The following is a 13,057-nucleotide window of genomic DNA, read 5'->3' as shown; positions in this document are numbered from 1 at the left end:
AATCTCCTACCCAATCTTTTACCTTTAATAACTCACTCCAGAAATAACCATTTTTAAGTAGTTTTTGTTCTCCTAGAAGGGGAAGCTTCCCAGTGTGAAGGTCAAATACATTCTCATGTCATGCTTTAGTTTGCTCGTAGTTGGAGCATGCTTTTCTTGAGTGGTTTTGTTTTTCCTGGAGTCTTAATGGACTCTTCTTTCTCTTCTTTCAAGAAGAAACATGCCTTTTCCATCATATCACTAGAATCTTCCTGCTTCTTTTTGTTGAACAGAAATTGTTTCCTTCCTAAAGTCATTATTTTGACCCCTCTGACTTCCTGTTCAAATTTGGACTAATTGTTTTCTGGGCTTGTCACATCACTACCATCCAGGTATTTCCTTGCACATACTCCACTTGGGTTAGCTCCCGAAGGCATCCATGTCTTTTAAATTCTTCATTTCTTGAATGCTTTCTTGCAGTTCATCCACAAGTAACATTTTTCAGAAAATGCATATCAAGTGAACTTACAGTGCATTTGAGTATCTGTCTTTATCTTGCCTCATACTTGATAAATAATTTGGCTAGCTGTGAAATTTCACATTCAAAGCAATCTTCTTCAGAACTTTGAAGGTATTATTCCATTTTATTCTAGATCTGTGACCTGTAGGCCCTTGCCATTCAGTGTGATCCATAGGCCAGGAGCCATAATATCACCTAAGAGATTGCTGGAAATACAGAATCCCCCCACCCCAGAATCTGCAGTTGAACAAGATATCCAAGGATGTACGGGTACATTACAGTTGAGAAGCTGTTACATCCTTCAGTGCTGCTTGAGAGGTCTGTGGTCAATCTGACTCTTAGGCCTTGGTAAATAATCCCATGTTTTTTCAGCTTGAGGGTTTTGAGGCCTTTCTTTGTCCTTGCTTGATGTTCTGAAATTCTCCAGGTTGTTTTCAGGCTCTAATCTCTTCCAATGGGTCCCACCAATCTCCAGACTTTTTTGGCTTTCTTCGTATCTCAAGAATTTTCGTCTATTTCTCTGATTTACCTGCCTCTCTGTATTCTCCAATCGCTTTCTTGGAAATGTTACAGATTTTAGACTGATTATTCATCAAAAATGGAATGGAAATTTCCCTTTAATCCTACTCTCCCTTTTTTGTCTTTCTGATCTTCATTCTTGGAAGTTTTCTCAAATTTCTTCTTTAGCCCTTACATTTGATTTTTTTTTTGCAATGTGTATTTTTAATTTTACAAGCACTTTATGGGTCTCTGAATGCTTGTATTTCATAGCAGGCTGTTCTTGCTTTATGGATGCAATGTGGCCACACATCCCTAGGGTTACTAATTAGTTTTTGTTTCTCTATTTTGCTTCCTCTAGTGCCTGTTGTTATGTTTGTTCATCTTTCTCCTTCTTTTTCACGCTGTTGATTTTTCTTTAATTTTTTTTTAGATAATACTATTAAATCATTGCTCATTTTTTAGGTGTGATGATGGTTATTATGATTTTATAAGAAAAGATCCTTATTTTTAGAAAATGAACATTTAAGCTCTTAGGGATGAAGTGTTTTGATGCCTGCAACTTACTCTCAAATGATTTCATGCACACACACACACACACACACACACTCACACAAACATATGCACAGAGGGTAAAAAAGAGAAATTTTAATATGGCAAAGTGTTAACATGTAATGAAACCAGGTGGACGGTGTGCCCAGACATTTACTGTACTAGTCTTTCAACTTCTGTCTTGAAATTTGTTTGAAATTTTTTATTGTAAAAGTTGAAAATAAAAACGAAACAAAAATATTTGATGATGCTTGATTGTTCATTCTCTGATTATCCTTAAGAAAATATCCTCGGGAGTCTGAAATCCCTAAGGAATCAGCTTTCTTATAGTAAAACAGATATGTGCTTGGTCTCTTTTATTTTCTTCCTCAGTTCAAATTTGATAGAAACTACACTGGGCTGATGCCCCACCGCTGGTACGCAGCACACATCAGCCGGCCTGCCCCACAGCATGGCTCAGGCATTCCTGCAGGGGAAGAACAGCTAGGTTCCCCAACCCCTGCAGGAAAGGTCTGTCCTACCCCAAACCACATCTCGGCTGAGTCTAGTGTTTTAAGCACGGAAAAAGTACAAAAGGGGTTTTGTTCTCTTGGCCACCTGCCACAGTCCAGCCCCAAAACAACTCAATGCTCCCTTCTGATTGAAGAAACATTTTGTGCTTTTCTGAACATAAGGCTTGATGGTATTACTGCCAGGCTTCCTGTCAGCAGGCACACATCTTGCCATGGGCAGTTCCAAGACAGAGGTCTCTGCAACAGAAGCCACCCAGATCAGTCAGGAAGAGGACACCCCTTCCTGGTCTTTAAGCAAGTTAATGGCAGGTCATTTGCATTTTTGCATATTTGCACTGCGAAGTAATGAACAATATATGCAAAATCTCTAACTAACATTCTTTAGGGAATCTGCCATAATGGATTAGGAAGGGACCTCTCTTGGTGTATCTCTAATGAAGCAAAAGAAAGTTATAATGGGATTTCATGGGTGTGGGTAGTAATTGGATTTGGTGGAGGGTATAATTAAATTTCACCAAGGGGCTACAACCTCTGCCCTGGCAAATAATAAAAGTGTCAGAAAACTTTCCATCTTGCTTAAAGGCAAACATGTAAAGCCTGCAGAAATGCCACAGCACATCCCCTCAATCATGGGACAGCAACCTACCACCTTCAGGATCTCAAAAGTTTTACCTTCTGGTAGAGAGCTGAAAGCACTGTAGGTAATATCAGAATATTGTGAAACTCACTGGCCAGTTTCTCCCCTGTGTCTCCTGAAATTTCCATCTCTACTTCAATAAGGAGAATCAAAGCAGAATCCAACCCAGAGAAGGGTGGCCTCCCCAAAATGTGGAGATTCCAACACAGAAGTAGAAGGCTGAGTGGACCAGTACAGGCAGCCAGCACAACCTCCCATCACTGTGGAGGCATCAACCCTGGATGCCCAGCAGCAGAAAACTCCAGGTCACCTGGCAGGCTTCCTGTGAGGGGGTGCTGACTGATGGCAAACAAGCAGGCTGACCCTCCCCAGCACTAAGCTATGTATTCAGGGGTCTCGGTCTCTCACCCCAAGGGACCAAGCACTGCCTGGCCAGGCTGTTAAGTTTTCTTCCCAGAGAAGGTTTCTGGAGCTATGGCAGATGCTATTACTGTAGTCGCTCTGATGTGGGGAACTGGGTGTCCTGCTATTAAACAGGCCTTTATGGAAATGCATGACTCTGCCTGAATCCCTCTCCTGCTCTCAATCCTTGTGACCCAGTGTCTCTCCAGGGTCATCCAGAAGAAACAACCCCACCTTCAGCTGTGTCCACTCAGCTTGTGTCTTAGCTCAGGCTGCTATAACAAAATACCATAAACTGGGTGGCTTATAAACAACAGAAATTGATTTCTCACAGTTCTGGAGTCTGGGAAGTCCAAGATCAAGGTAGTGGTAGATTCAGTGTCTGCTGAGGGCTCACTTCCTTGTTCACAGATGGCACTCTCTTGCTGGGTCTGCATATGGTGTAAGAGGCAAGGAAGTGCTCTTTGATAAGGCACTAAACCCACCCATGAGGGCAGAGTGATTGTGACCTAATCACCTCTCAAAGGCCCCACCTCCTAAAACCATCACCTTGGTAGGTTTTGACACATTAATCATGGAGAGACATAAACATTCAGGCTGTAGCAGGTTAGCCTGTCAATTTCATTCCATGCTTCGCATTCTCCAGAAAGTAATAAAAATACTCGGTCATCTGATGGCTTCTCTCCCAATGTCAATGTCATTGACATTGTCATTTACTTATTCCTGCTTTTTATTTATTCTAGTTATTTGACCTTGAAGAGGGAAGAGCACTAATGCCAATCAGGATGCACATATGCTTTATCTTACGGAACCATGTGCAAAATAAAGTTAACATGAAAGGCCTGAGACTGCTATCCTGAGATTGCACCTGGGAACTTGGGTTTGGGAAGATTCCCACCATTCCTTGACTGATAAGGGTGGCTCACTGTGCCTAAACCATTTGAGCACATAATGTGGTTTATGCTGAACACCTGCTTTCTTCTGAAAGTCTGCATTGATATGTGCTAGGCAGAGGGTGTCTACATGACCAGCCCTCAATAAAAACCATGGACATGGAGTCTCTGCTGAGCTTCCCTGGTAAACATTTCACATGTATTGTCACAATTTGTTGCTGGAGGAATTAAGCATGTCCTGCATGACTCTATTGAGAGAGGACTCTTGGAAACTTGCTTCTGGTTTCCTCTGGGCTTCAGCCCATGTGCCTTTTTCCTTTGCTGACCTTGCATTTTGTGTGTGTGTGTGTGTGTGTGTGCGCGCGCATGTGTGTGTGAGAGAGAGAGAAAGAGATGCATGTGTGCGTATATATGTATTTTTTACATATGATTTTGCTGTAATAAATCACAGTCATGAGTATATGTCAAGTCCAGTGAGTTCTCCTAGTGAATCATCAATCCTGGGGGTGACCTTGGGGACCCTTGACACACGCCACTTATAAAAGAAGTGTTTCCAGCTGGATCATCACTTGAGGTACCATTTTTCCAGTATGTGTCTGGAAGATATCTGTCTGGCAAATTGGTCAAAACAAGGCTTACAGTCTGGACTTAAGGTCTCTGGTGATCTCTTTCTTAGCAGACTGTAAAACTGGACCATGCCCTGGTTCCTTCCCCAGCCTAGGCGTTGGAGCATTTATGTGTGTTCTTAGTGCATAGGGTGCCCTGCTTTCTGTGCTGATGTTCATTCTCCCAACCAGGTGCTCAGCCTCTCTGCAGCCCAGCATCCCTGCATGTTCCTGCCGTTAATCGTTGAGAGTTCCTCATTTCATTTTCCATGCTCCCACATATGTGATAAACAAGGAGTCCCTGTTTTTCCCCATGCTTCCACTTGAGTTCACATTTAGAAATTGTGACCATTCCCATAACACACTAAACAGCCTTTCCATAATGCTTACAAGCTAGAGCTTGCAATTAAAGCCCTAAATCACAACTGCAGGGTCAAGTGCTGTTGAATCCCATGCTTATGTTTAACATATACTCCCAAAGAGAAAGCTGTCAAAAAACCTCACTTGGATCACAAGCTGAGATGGAGAATGTGAATTAATGTAATGTCTGAATTACTGAATATTCTTAAGAAGATTTTTTGATATAACATTTAAGCAGGAGGGAGACAAAAAACAGACAACTTTTAATCTAGCCCAAGTTAAATTATAAGTCTCAATTCTCCCCCAAATAATCTACTCTCCTACAGATATCGCTAAAAGCTAAGAGGGAATGGGGAGCTGCCACTACATGCCGCTGTCCTCATTCTAATACACTTTTTAAGATACATAACAATGGAAAGAATGTTCTTTTTTAATCATCAAGACCGTTTACAACATGGAGATATCAATATTTTGCTCTCTTTCTAAACTTACTCATGCATAGGTTTTTGTTTTATATCTTTTTAAAAAAATTCTTTAAATGTAATTGTAGCATTTGCATGAATGTAACTGTAGCAATGAAGCATAAGAAATAATTCAGAGAGATCCTATGCACCCTTTATCCATTTTCTCCCAGTGGTAACACTTTACCCAACATTTACTGGCATCCCAACCAGGAAAATAGTGTCGGTACAAGCCACAAAGCTTATTCAATTTTCATGTTATTAATATTCATTTTAGCCATTCTAATAGTAATGTAGTAATATCTCATAGGAGTTTTGATTTGCACTTCCATAATGGCTACAATGATGTACCTATTTTCATGTGCTTATTTGCCATGGGTATATCCTCTTCAGTGAAATGTCTGTTGATGTTTTTTGACCACTTTCTAATTGGATTGTTTGTTTTTCACTGTTGAGTTTCGAGAGTTCTTTATATATTCTAGACTCAAGTCCTTTGTTGGAGATGTCATTTGAAAATATATTCTCCCTGTCTGTAGCTTATCTTTTCATCCTCTTCACAGGGTCTTTCACAGAACAAAAAAAATTACTTTTCATGAATGCAGCTTACCAATTTTTCCTTTTATGAAATGTGCTTTTGATGTCAACCCTAAGAACTTCTTCCCTATCCCTAGGTCTCAAGGATTTTCTCCTGTTTTCTAAAAGCTTTATAATTTTACGTTTTATATTTAAGTAATTCATTTTGAGTTAAAGTTCTTTATAATGTGTGAGACTTAGGTTGAGGTTCAGTTTATTGTCTGTGGATGTCCAATTACTCCAGCGCTATTTGCTTAAAAGGCCATCTTTCCTCCACTGGATTGCTTTTGCAACTTTGTCAGAAAGCTACAGTTTTTATTTCTTCCCTTCTAATCTCTATGTTTTAATTTATTTTTATTGCCTTATTGTACTGCTAAAACTTTTAGTGCTAGTTGAATAACAGTGGACATTCTTGCCTTTTTCCTAATCTTGGGGGAAAAGCATTCAATGTTCCACTATTAAGCATGATGTTAGATGTAATTTTTGTAGACTCTCTTTTTCAATTTGAGGAAATTCCCTTCTTTCCTAGTTTGCTGAGTTTTTGTCATGAATGGTTGTTGGACTTTGTCAAATGTTTTTTCTGTGTAAACTGACATGATCATGTGACTTTTTCTCCTTTAGTCTGTTGACGTGGTGGACTGCATTTGATTGACTTTTAAATGTTGAAGCATACTTGCATATCAGAGATAAATTCTACTAGGTTGCCATGTGTAATTCATTTTGTACATTACCAGATTCAATTTGTTAATATTTTGTTGAAGATTTCTGTATCTACATTCATGAGTGATACTAGTATGTAGATTTATTCTTTTTTTCTTCTATCTTTGTCTACTTTTAGTATCAGAGTAATACTAGCCTTCTAAAATGATCAAGGAGTACCCTCTCCTCTTCTATTTTCTGGAAATAGAATTTTCTGAAAATAGAAGAGGTGAGAGTAACATTCTTCTTTAAATGGTAAATAGAATTCTCCAAGGCTTCAAGGCCGGGAGATTTATTTTTCAGGAGCTTTTATATTATTATTAAGGATTCAGTTTCTTTAAGAGTATAGAACTATTCAGTTTGTCTGTTTCAACTTTGTTGAGTTGGATAGTTTCCAGTTTTTGAGGAACTGGTCCATTTCCTCTAAGTTGCCAAATTTATCAATGTAAAGCTATTTTCTAGTATTCCTTTTTTTTTTTTTTTTTTTTTTGAGACAAAGTCTCACTCTGTCACCCAGGCTGGAATGCAGTGGCACAATCTCAGCTCACTGCAGCCTCTGCATCCCAAGTTCAAGTGATTCTCCTGCCTCAGCTTCCCGAGAAGCTGGGATTACAGATGTGCACCACCACACCTGGCTAATTTTTGTATTTTTAGTGGAGATGGGGTTTTACCATGTTGCCCAGGCTGGTCTCGAACTCCGACCTCAGGTAATCTGCCCACCTCGGCCTCCCAAAGTGCTGGGATTAGAGGTGTGAGCCACCACGACTGGCAACCTCATTATCTTTTAATGACTGCATGATCTCTAGATACATATTGTTTCATTCCTGATATTGGTGATTTGAGCCTTCTTAATTTTTAACTTTGTCAATCTTGCTAGAGTGTTATCAACTTTGTTGATTCTTTACAGAGCCAGCCTTTTGTTTCATGAATTTTCTCTATTGTTCTCCTGGCTTCAATTTTATTAATGTATAATCTTAACTTTATTATTTCCTTTCTTATGTTTGGTTTCTACTTATTTTGCTCTTCTCTTTCAATTTTCTTGAGGTAGGGATTTAGGTGAATGAGTTGAGACCTTTCCTCTTTTCTAAAACAAGCATTTAGTACTATGAATTTTCCTCTCAGCACTATTTTATCTGCATCCCATACATTTTGATGTGTTGTGTGTTCATGCTCACTTATTTCTATGTATTTTTAAAGGTCCATTAAAATTTCCTATTTAACCTATGGATTATTTGAAGTATGTTGCTTAATTTCCAAGTATTTAGAGATATTATTCTTTTCTTTCTGTTCTTGATTTCTCATTTCATTCTATTATGATGAGAAAACATATTCTGTACCTTTTTAATTCCTTTAAATTTGCTGAGTTTTATTTTAATGGCCCAGGATAGTCCATCTTGAAGAAAATTCCACAACTGCTTGAAAAACATGTATGCTGTTCCTGTTGAATACAGTGTTCCATGTTCCATACATGCTAATTAAATCCTGTTGCTTGATTATGTTTTTCAGTTCTTTTTTTTTGCTGTCCATAAGTTTATTGTCTTATCTGAAAAATTGTCATAGAAAATTGTTTGGTGTAGCTCTCAGTAGCCTGCTCCTGAGCTCTGAGGAAGCTTGCCTTCTTTTGAGCTATGTGATCTTTCTTCTGGGCAATGGACATTTTGGGACAGTTCCACCTCTTCTTTTTAACTTCTTTCTTGGGCTTCTTTTCATAGACTTGATTCCTGTGTATAGCAGCATGAGCTTTCTTATACATCTCCTCCATCATGTCTGGAGTTACACTGTTCTTTATGTATTGAGAGAACTGTTTCTAGTAAGCATCTTCATCTTCTTCCATTAAGTAGCACAGGTAATCTGCAACATTCTGGCCCATGATGTACTTCCAGTGTACTTCTGCATTAAATTCCCTGCTTTCAGAATCATAATCAGGGAATCATTTGGTACTATGAGAGACAGATGAGCCTCCAGCCACAGCTCCTTTCAGGGAGCCAAAAAATTTATTGCCAGTGGTAGTTCTGGCAAGGCCTGCATCCAAATAGCAGGTAAAGGCACCTGGCTGACCATCAATGCTTTCCACATTGTATTCATTGCCAGTCACCTACACTTGGCCTTCATAGATGTTGTCCATGCCAAACCTATTGAGCAGCCTGCGGGCCAGCAGCAGGCCAGTACAATACACTGCAGCATAATTTGTCAGGCCAACCTTCACACCATATTTTGGCAGTTCGTGTGCATATGCTGTGCAGACTATCATATCCCCCTCTATATGGGCATAGCAATCTGACTAATGATATCTCTGTTTGTTAGATGAACTACTATCCTATATTTGGGTGTGTTGTATTTATTTTTATCCTGTATCACCAAGCATTTCTGAGCATAGTAACCAGTTTTACCCTCTCATCGTCTTCTAAATTTCACTTGGTATCTCTTAATAAATAAAATCTCTTATTCTTAACAACTTTAACAAACCCCATCCTGCAAAACAGAGACCCAAATCCGTGGCTCAACAGAGACCTGCAGGCCCAGCAGTGCCTGTTTTTCAGTTCTTTCATATCCTTTCTGATTTGCTGTCTAGTAGTTGTGTTAACCATTGAAATAAATGTGTTGAAATCTCCAACTATAATTGTTGATTTGTCTATTTCTCCTTTCATTTCTTTCAAGTTTTCCTCCAGAACCTCACAGTATCACATTGTATAGTCTTATTATTTACATGTAAAAATTTGTAATATATCTCATCACAGTCTAGTGATATTAATGTTTTACTACTTTCAGTGAAGTGTGCAAACCTTACCTCCATTTAGGTCTCTTTGCCCTCACTTTTTTTTTTTTTTTTTTTTTTGAGACGGAGTCTCGCTCTGTCGCCCAGGCTGGAGTGCAATGGTGCAATCTCGGCTCACTGCAAGCTCCGCCTCCCGGGTTCACGCCATTCTCCTGCCTCAGCCTCTCTTGAGTAGCTGGGACTACAGGCGCCCGCCACCACGCCCGGCTAATTTTTTGTATTTTTTTAGTAGAGACGGGGTTTCACCGTGGTCTCGACCTCCTAACCTCGTGATCCGCCCGCCTCGGCCTCCCAAAGTGCTGGGATTACAAGCGTGAGCCACCGCACCCGGCCCCTCCTCACTTTTTAACTGTCTGAAGTATTTCCTTTACGTACATTGAGCAACACACTTCTCTCCTGAGACTCTGATAATACAAATGCTAGCTCTTTTGTTATTGCTCCACTGATCTGTGTGATTCTGTTCATTTTTGTCTTCTCTGTTGTTCAGATTGGGTAAATTCTGTTGATCTGGCCTCAAATTCACTGATTCCACCCTCTATCATGTCTACTCTATTACTGGGGTCAGACTGCAAGTTTGTTAATTCAGTCATTGTATTTTTAATTCTATCATTTGAATTTGGTCCCCTTTTATTTGCTTATTTTATTTTTCTATTTTTAAAATTTGTTTTAAGAGCATTTGTAGCACTTTTATGCACCTTTGAAGCACTTTTATAGCAGGTACTTTAAAATCCTTATCAGATAATTCCCACATTGGATTCTTCTTGGTATCAGCATCTATTGACTTTCTCATTTAAGTTGTGATTTTCTTGGTTCCTTTATAACAAGTGATGTTTTGTTGTACCCAGTGTATTTAGATATGATATTATGAGATGATATTTAATCTTGAAGTGTAGCAAAAGGTCCTGATGGGTACATGTTCACTTTCCTGCTGGGTCCCGTCGACACCATGCTGGGGGAAAAGGAGCCCTGACGTATACTGCCTTGTTGGAGACAGGTGGGGGGCAAGTTCTGTTCCCTCTTGGCCCTGCTGACATCAGGGAAGGGAGTGGGGAGGCACAGGGCCAACTAGCCCCATTTCCCACCACCTCATTGAGCCTCATTGATGCTGGATGAGGTGAAGGCTCCGCTGCTTACTGGCTCCTGCTAAAAATAGGGGAGGAGGAAGAAGGATATTAACTCCCCCACTCCATCCTATTTCATTCTGTTGATGCCAGGTGAGGCTAGAGGCTCAGCTCCCCACTAAATCCCCTTTAGGGGTTTAGGGGGCAGGGAGGGAAGAGGTCAAAGTGTCCACTGGCTCTGCTGTACGCTACTTGCTCCAGTTTCTTGTCATCTTGTGGGTGTGGAGCTTCAGCTCCTCACTGGGCCCACTGACACCAGGGGTGGGGAGAACACAGAGTAGTGACTAGTCCCTACTCACACCTCCTGGTTAGTCTAATCGATGTCAGGTGGGAGTAGAGACTCAGCTCCCTGCTGGACCCCTGCTGGACCCGGGGTGGGTAGCGGAAGCACACTGGTGATGGGCTCCACCTTAAGCCACCTCATTGGTTCTTGTTGCTGCTGAGTCAGGGTGGATTCGCCACTGGGCCTTGCTGACTCTGGTGGGGAATCTGAGCGCCACCTGTTTCCACCAGGAGAGGAATGAAAGATGAGCTCCCTGCTCAGTCCCACTAAGGCCACTGGGTGGGGGATGGGAGTACTACCCCTGCTTTTGCCTGCTTCCTTAGGTCAGGGATCCAGTGGAAGATCAGCTCCCAGCGAGGCGGAAATTGTGGGGAGAGTGGTTATGTTTTTTTGTTGTGTCTGGCTGGTATAGCATGGGTATTACCAAAAAGATTTTCGGTCATCAGGCCACCATCTTCCTGGTCCTTTGGCTAGGGGATTAGGTGTCTCCTGGAGCATATTTTGTGTGTGCCTATTAGAGATATAGGGGATGTGTATCCTGTCTGGGACATATGGGAGACAATAAGGAAATCCAGAAACCTTATTGCTGTTTTATTCTTCAAGTCCCAAAGTCCCTAGGCAGCCTCCTTCTTCCTTCCCCCTTCCAGGGTCTTCTCTTCCCATGCTTGTCTGTTGTATTTTGTCCAGGGAGTTTAACTGTGAAGAGGAAAATCTGTGAGGAATGTGGCTACTCTATCTTAGCAGGCCAGGAGTCCCTATTGTCCTTTTTTGAGAACTCCAAATCATGATCACATTCTTTATACAGTCAAGTGCGCCAGCTAAAAATTTCCCATCACCTAGCAATATCTTTGCCATCATGATGTCATAGCACAACACATCACCTTATCTATGCTTTGATGTGCTTCCATATGCAAACTTAAACATAAATATTGTGTTAGGCACTGTTGGTGGGAAGGTAAATTAGTACAGCCACTATAAAAAACAGTATGGAGGTTTCTCAAAAACAAAAACAAACAAACAAAAAAACCCTAAAAATAGAACTACCCTATGATCCAGCAATCCCACTAGTGGGTATTTATCCAAATGAAAAATAAATCAATATATCAAAGTTATACCTGCACCCACATGTTTATTGCAGCACTAGTCACAATAGCAAAGATGTGGAATCAACCTAAATACCCATCACACGAAGAAATGGAGAAAGAAAATATGGTATATATGCATAATGGAATACTATTTGGCTATAAAAAATGAAATCATTTCATTTGCAGCTACATGAATGGAACTGGAGGTCATTATGTTAAGTGAAATAAGTCAGGCGCGGAAACACAAATATGGCATGTTCTTACTCATATATGGGAGCTAAAAAAGTTGATCTCATAGCAGTAAAGAGTAGAATGACACATACTAGAGGCTGGGAAAGGTGTGTGGGGTGGGTAGGGGGAATGAACAGAGGTTGATTAATCAGTAAAAATATACAGTCAGGTAGAAGGAATAAGTTATAATGTTCGATAGCAGAGTAGAGGGACTATAGTTAACAACAATATATTGCATATTTCAAAATACACAGAAGAGAGGACATGAAATGTTCCCAACACACAGAAATGATAAATACTCGAGGTGATGGACACCCTAAAAACTCTGGCTTGATCATTACACACTCGAGGCATGTAACAAAACATCACATGTATCCCTTATATATGTACAAATATTAGGTATCAATAAACAAAAATTATGTTGCAGTAGCCTATGGTATTCAGTACAGTATCATGCTGTACAGGTGTGTAGCGTAGGAGCAATAGGCTCCACCACATAGCCTAGGTGCGGAGTAGGCTGTGCCATCTAGGTTTGTGTGAGTGCACTCTATGATGTTGACACAACGATGAAACAGCCTAATGACAAAAGTCTCAGAATATGTTCCTGTTGTTAAGCAATGGATGATCGTATGTTTTTGTATCATTTTTACTTACAAGTTTTAAATTTCTGTTATAAATAGCACTCTTTGAAAGCACTATTTTAAAAGCCATATAATTCCCCACTGAGTAGCCACAGCATGATTTATACTGTATAATAATTTTCCCATTGTTGAAAATTTGGACTCCAACATTATTGCTATAATAAATAATGTACGGGTGAAAATCTTTGTGCCTTGAAGTTTTCTGTATTTCAGGCTGTTATCTTAAAAT

The 13,057-nt window shown here is 40.2% G+C and overlaps 1 protein-coding gene and 1 pseudogene across 2 annotated transcripts in view; both read right to left on the bottom strand.

Moving 5' to 3' along the window:
* ACOXL (acyl-CoA oxidase like) overlaps positions 1-13,057 on the bottom strand; it is a 362,177-nt gene that overhangs the window by 149,049 nt on the left and 200,071 nt on the right. The gene's annotated exons all lie outside the window — the stretch shown is intronic.
* Positions 8,223-9,171, bottom strand: LOC116483697 (large ribosomal subunit protein uL18-like; annotated as a pseudogene).

The sequence above is a fragment of the Hylobates moloch genome, unplaced genomic scaffold (genome assembly GCF_009828535.3).
Source record: "Hylobates moloch isolate HMO894 unplaced genomic scaffold, HMol_V3 SCAFFOLD_15, whole genome shotgun sequence".
NCBI classification, from domain to species: Eukaryota; Metazoa; Chordata; class Mammalia; order Primates; family Hylobatidae; genus Hylobates; species Hylobates moloch.
The sequence above is the reverse complement of the archived record's forward strand: the minus strand, read 5'-3'. Positions and strand labels throughout refer to the sequence as shown.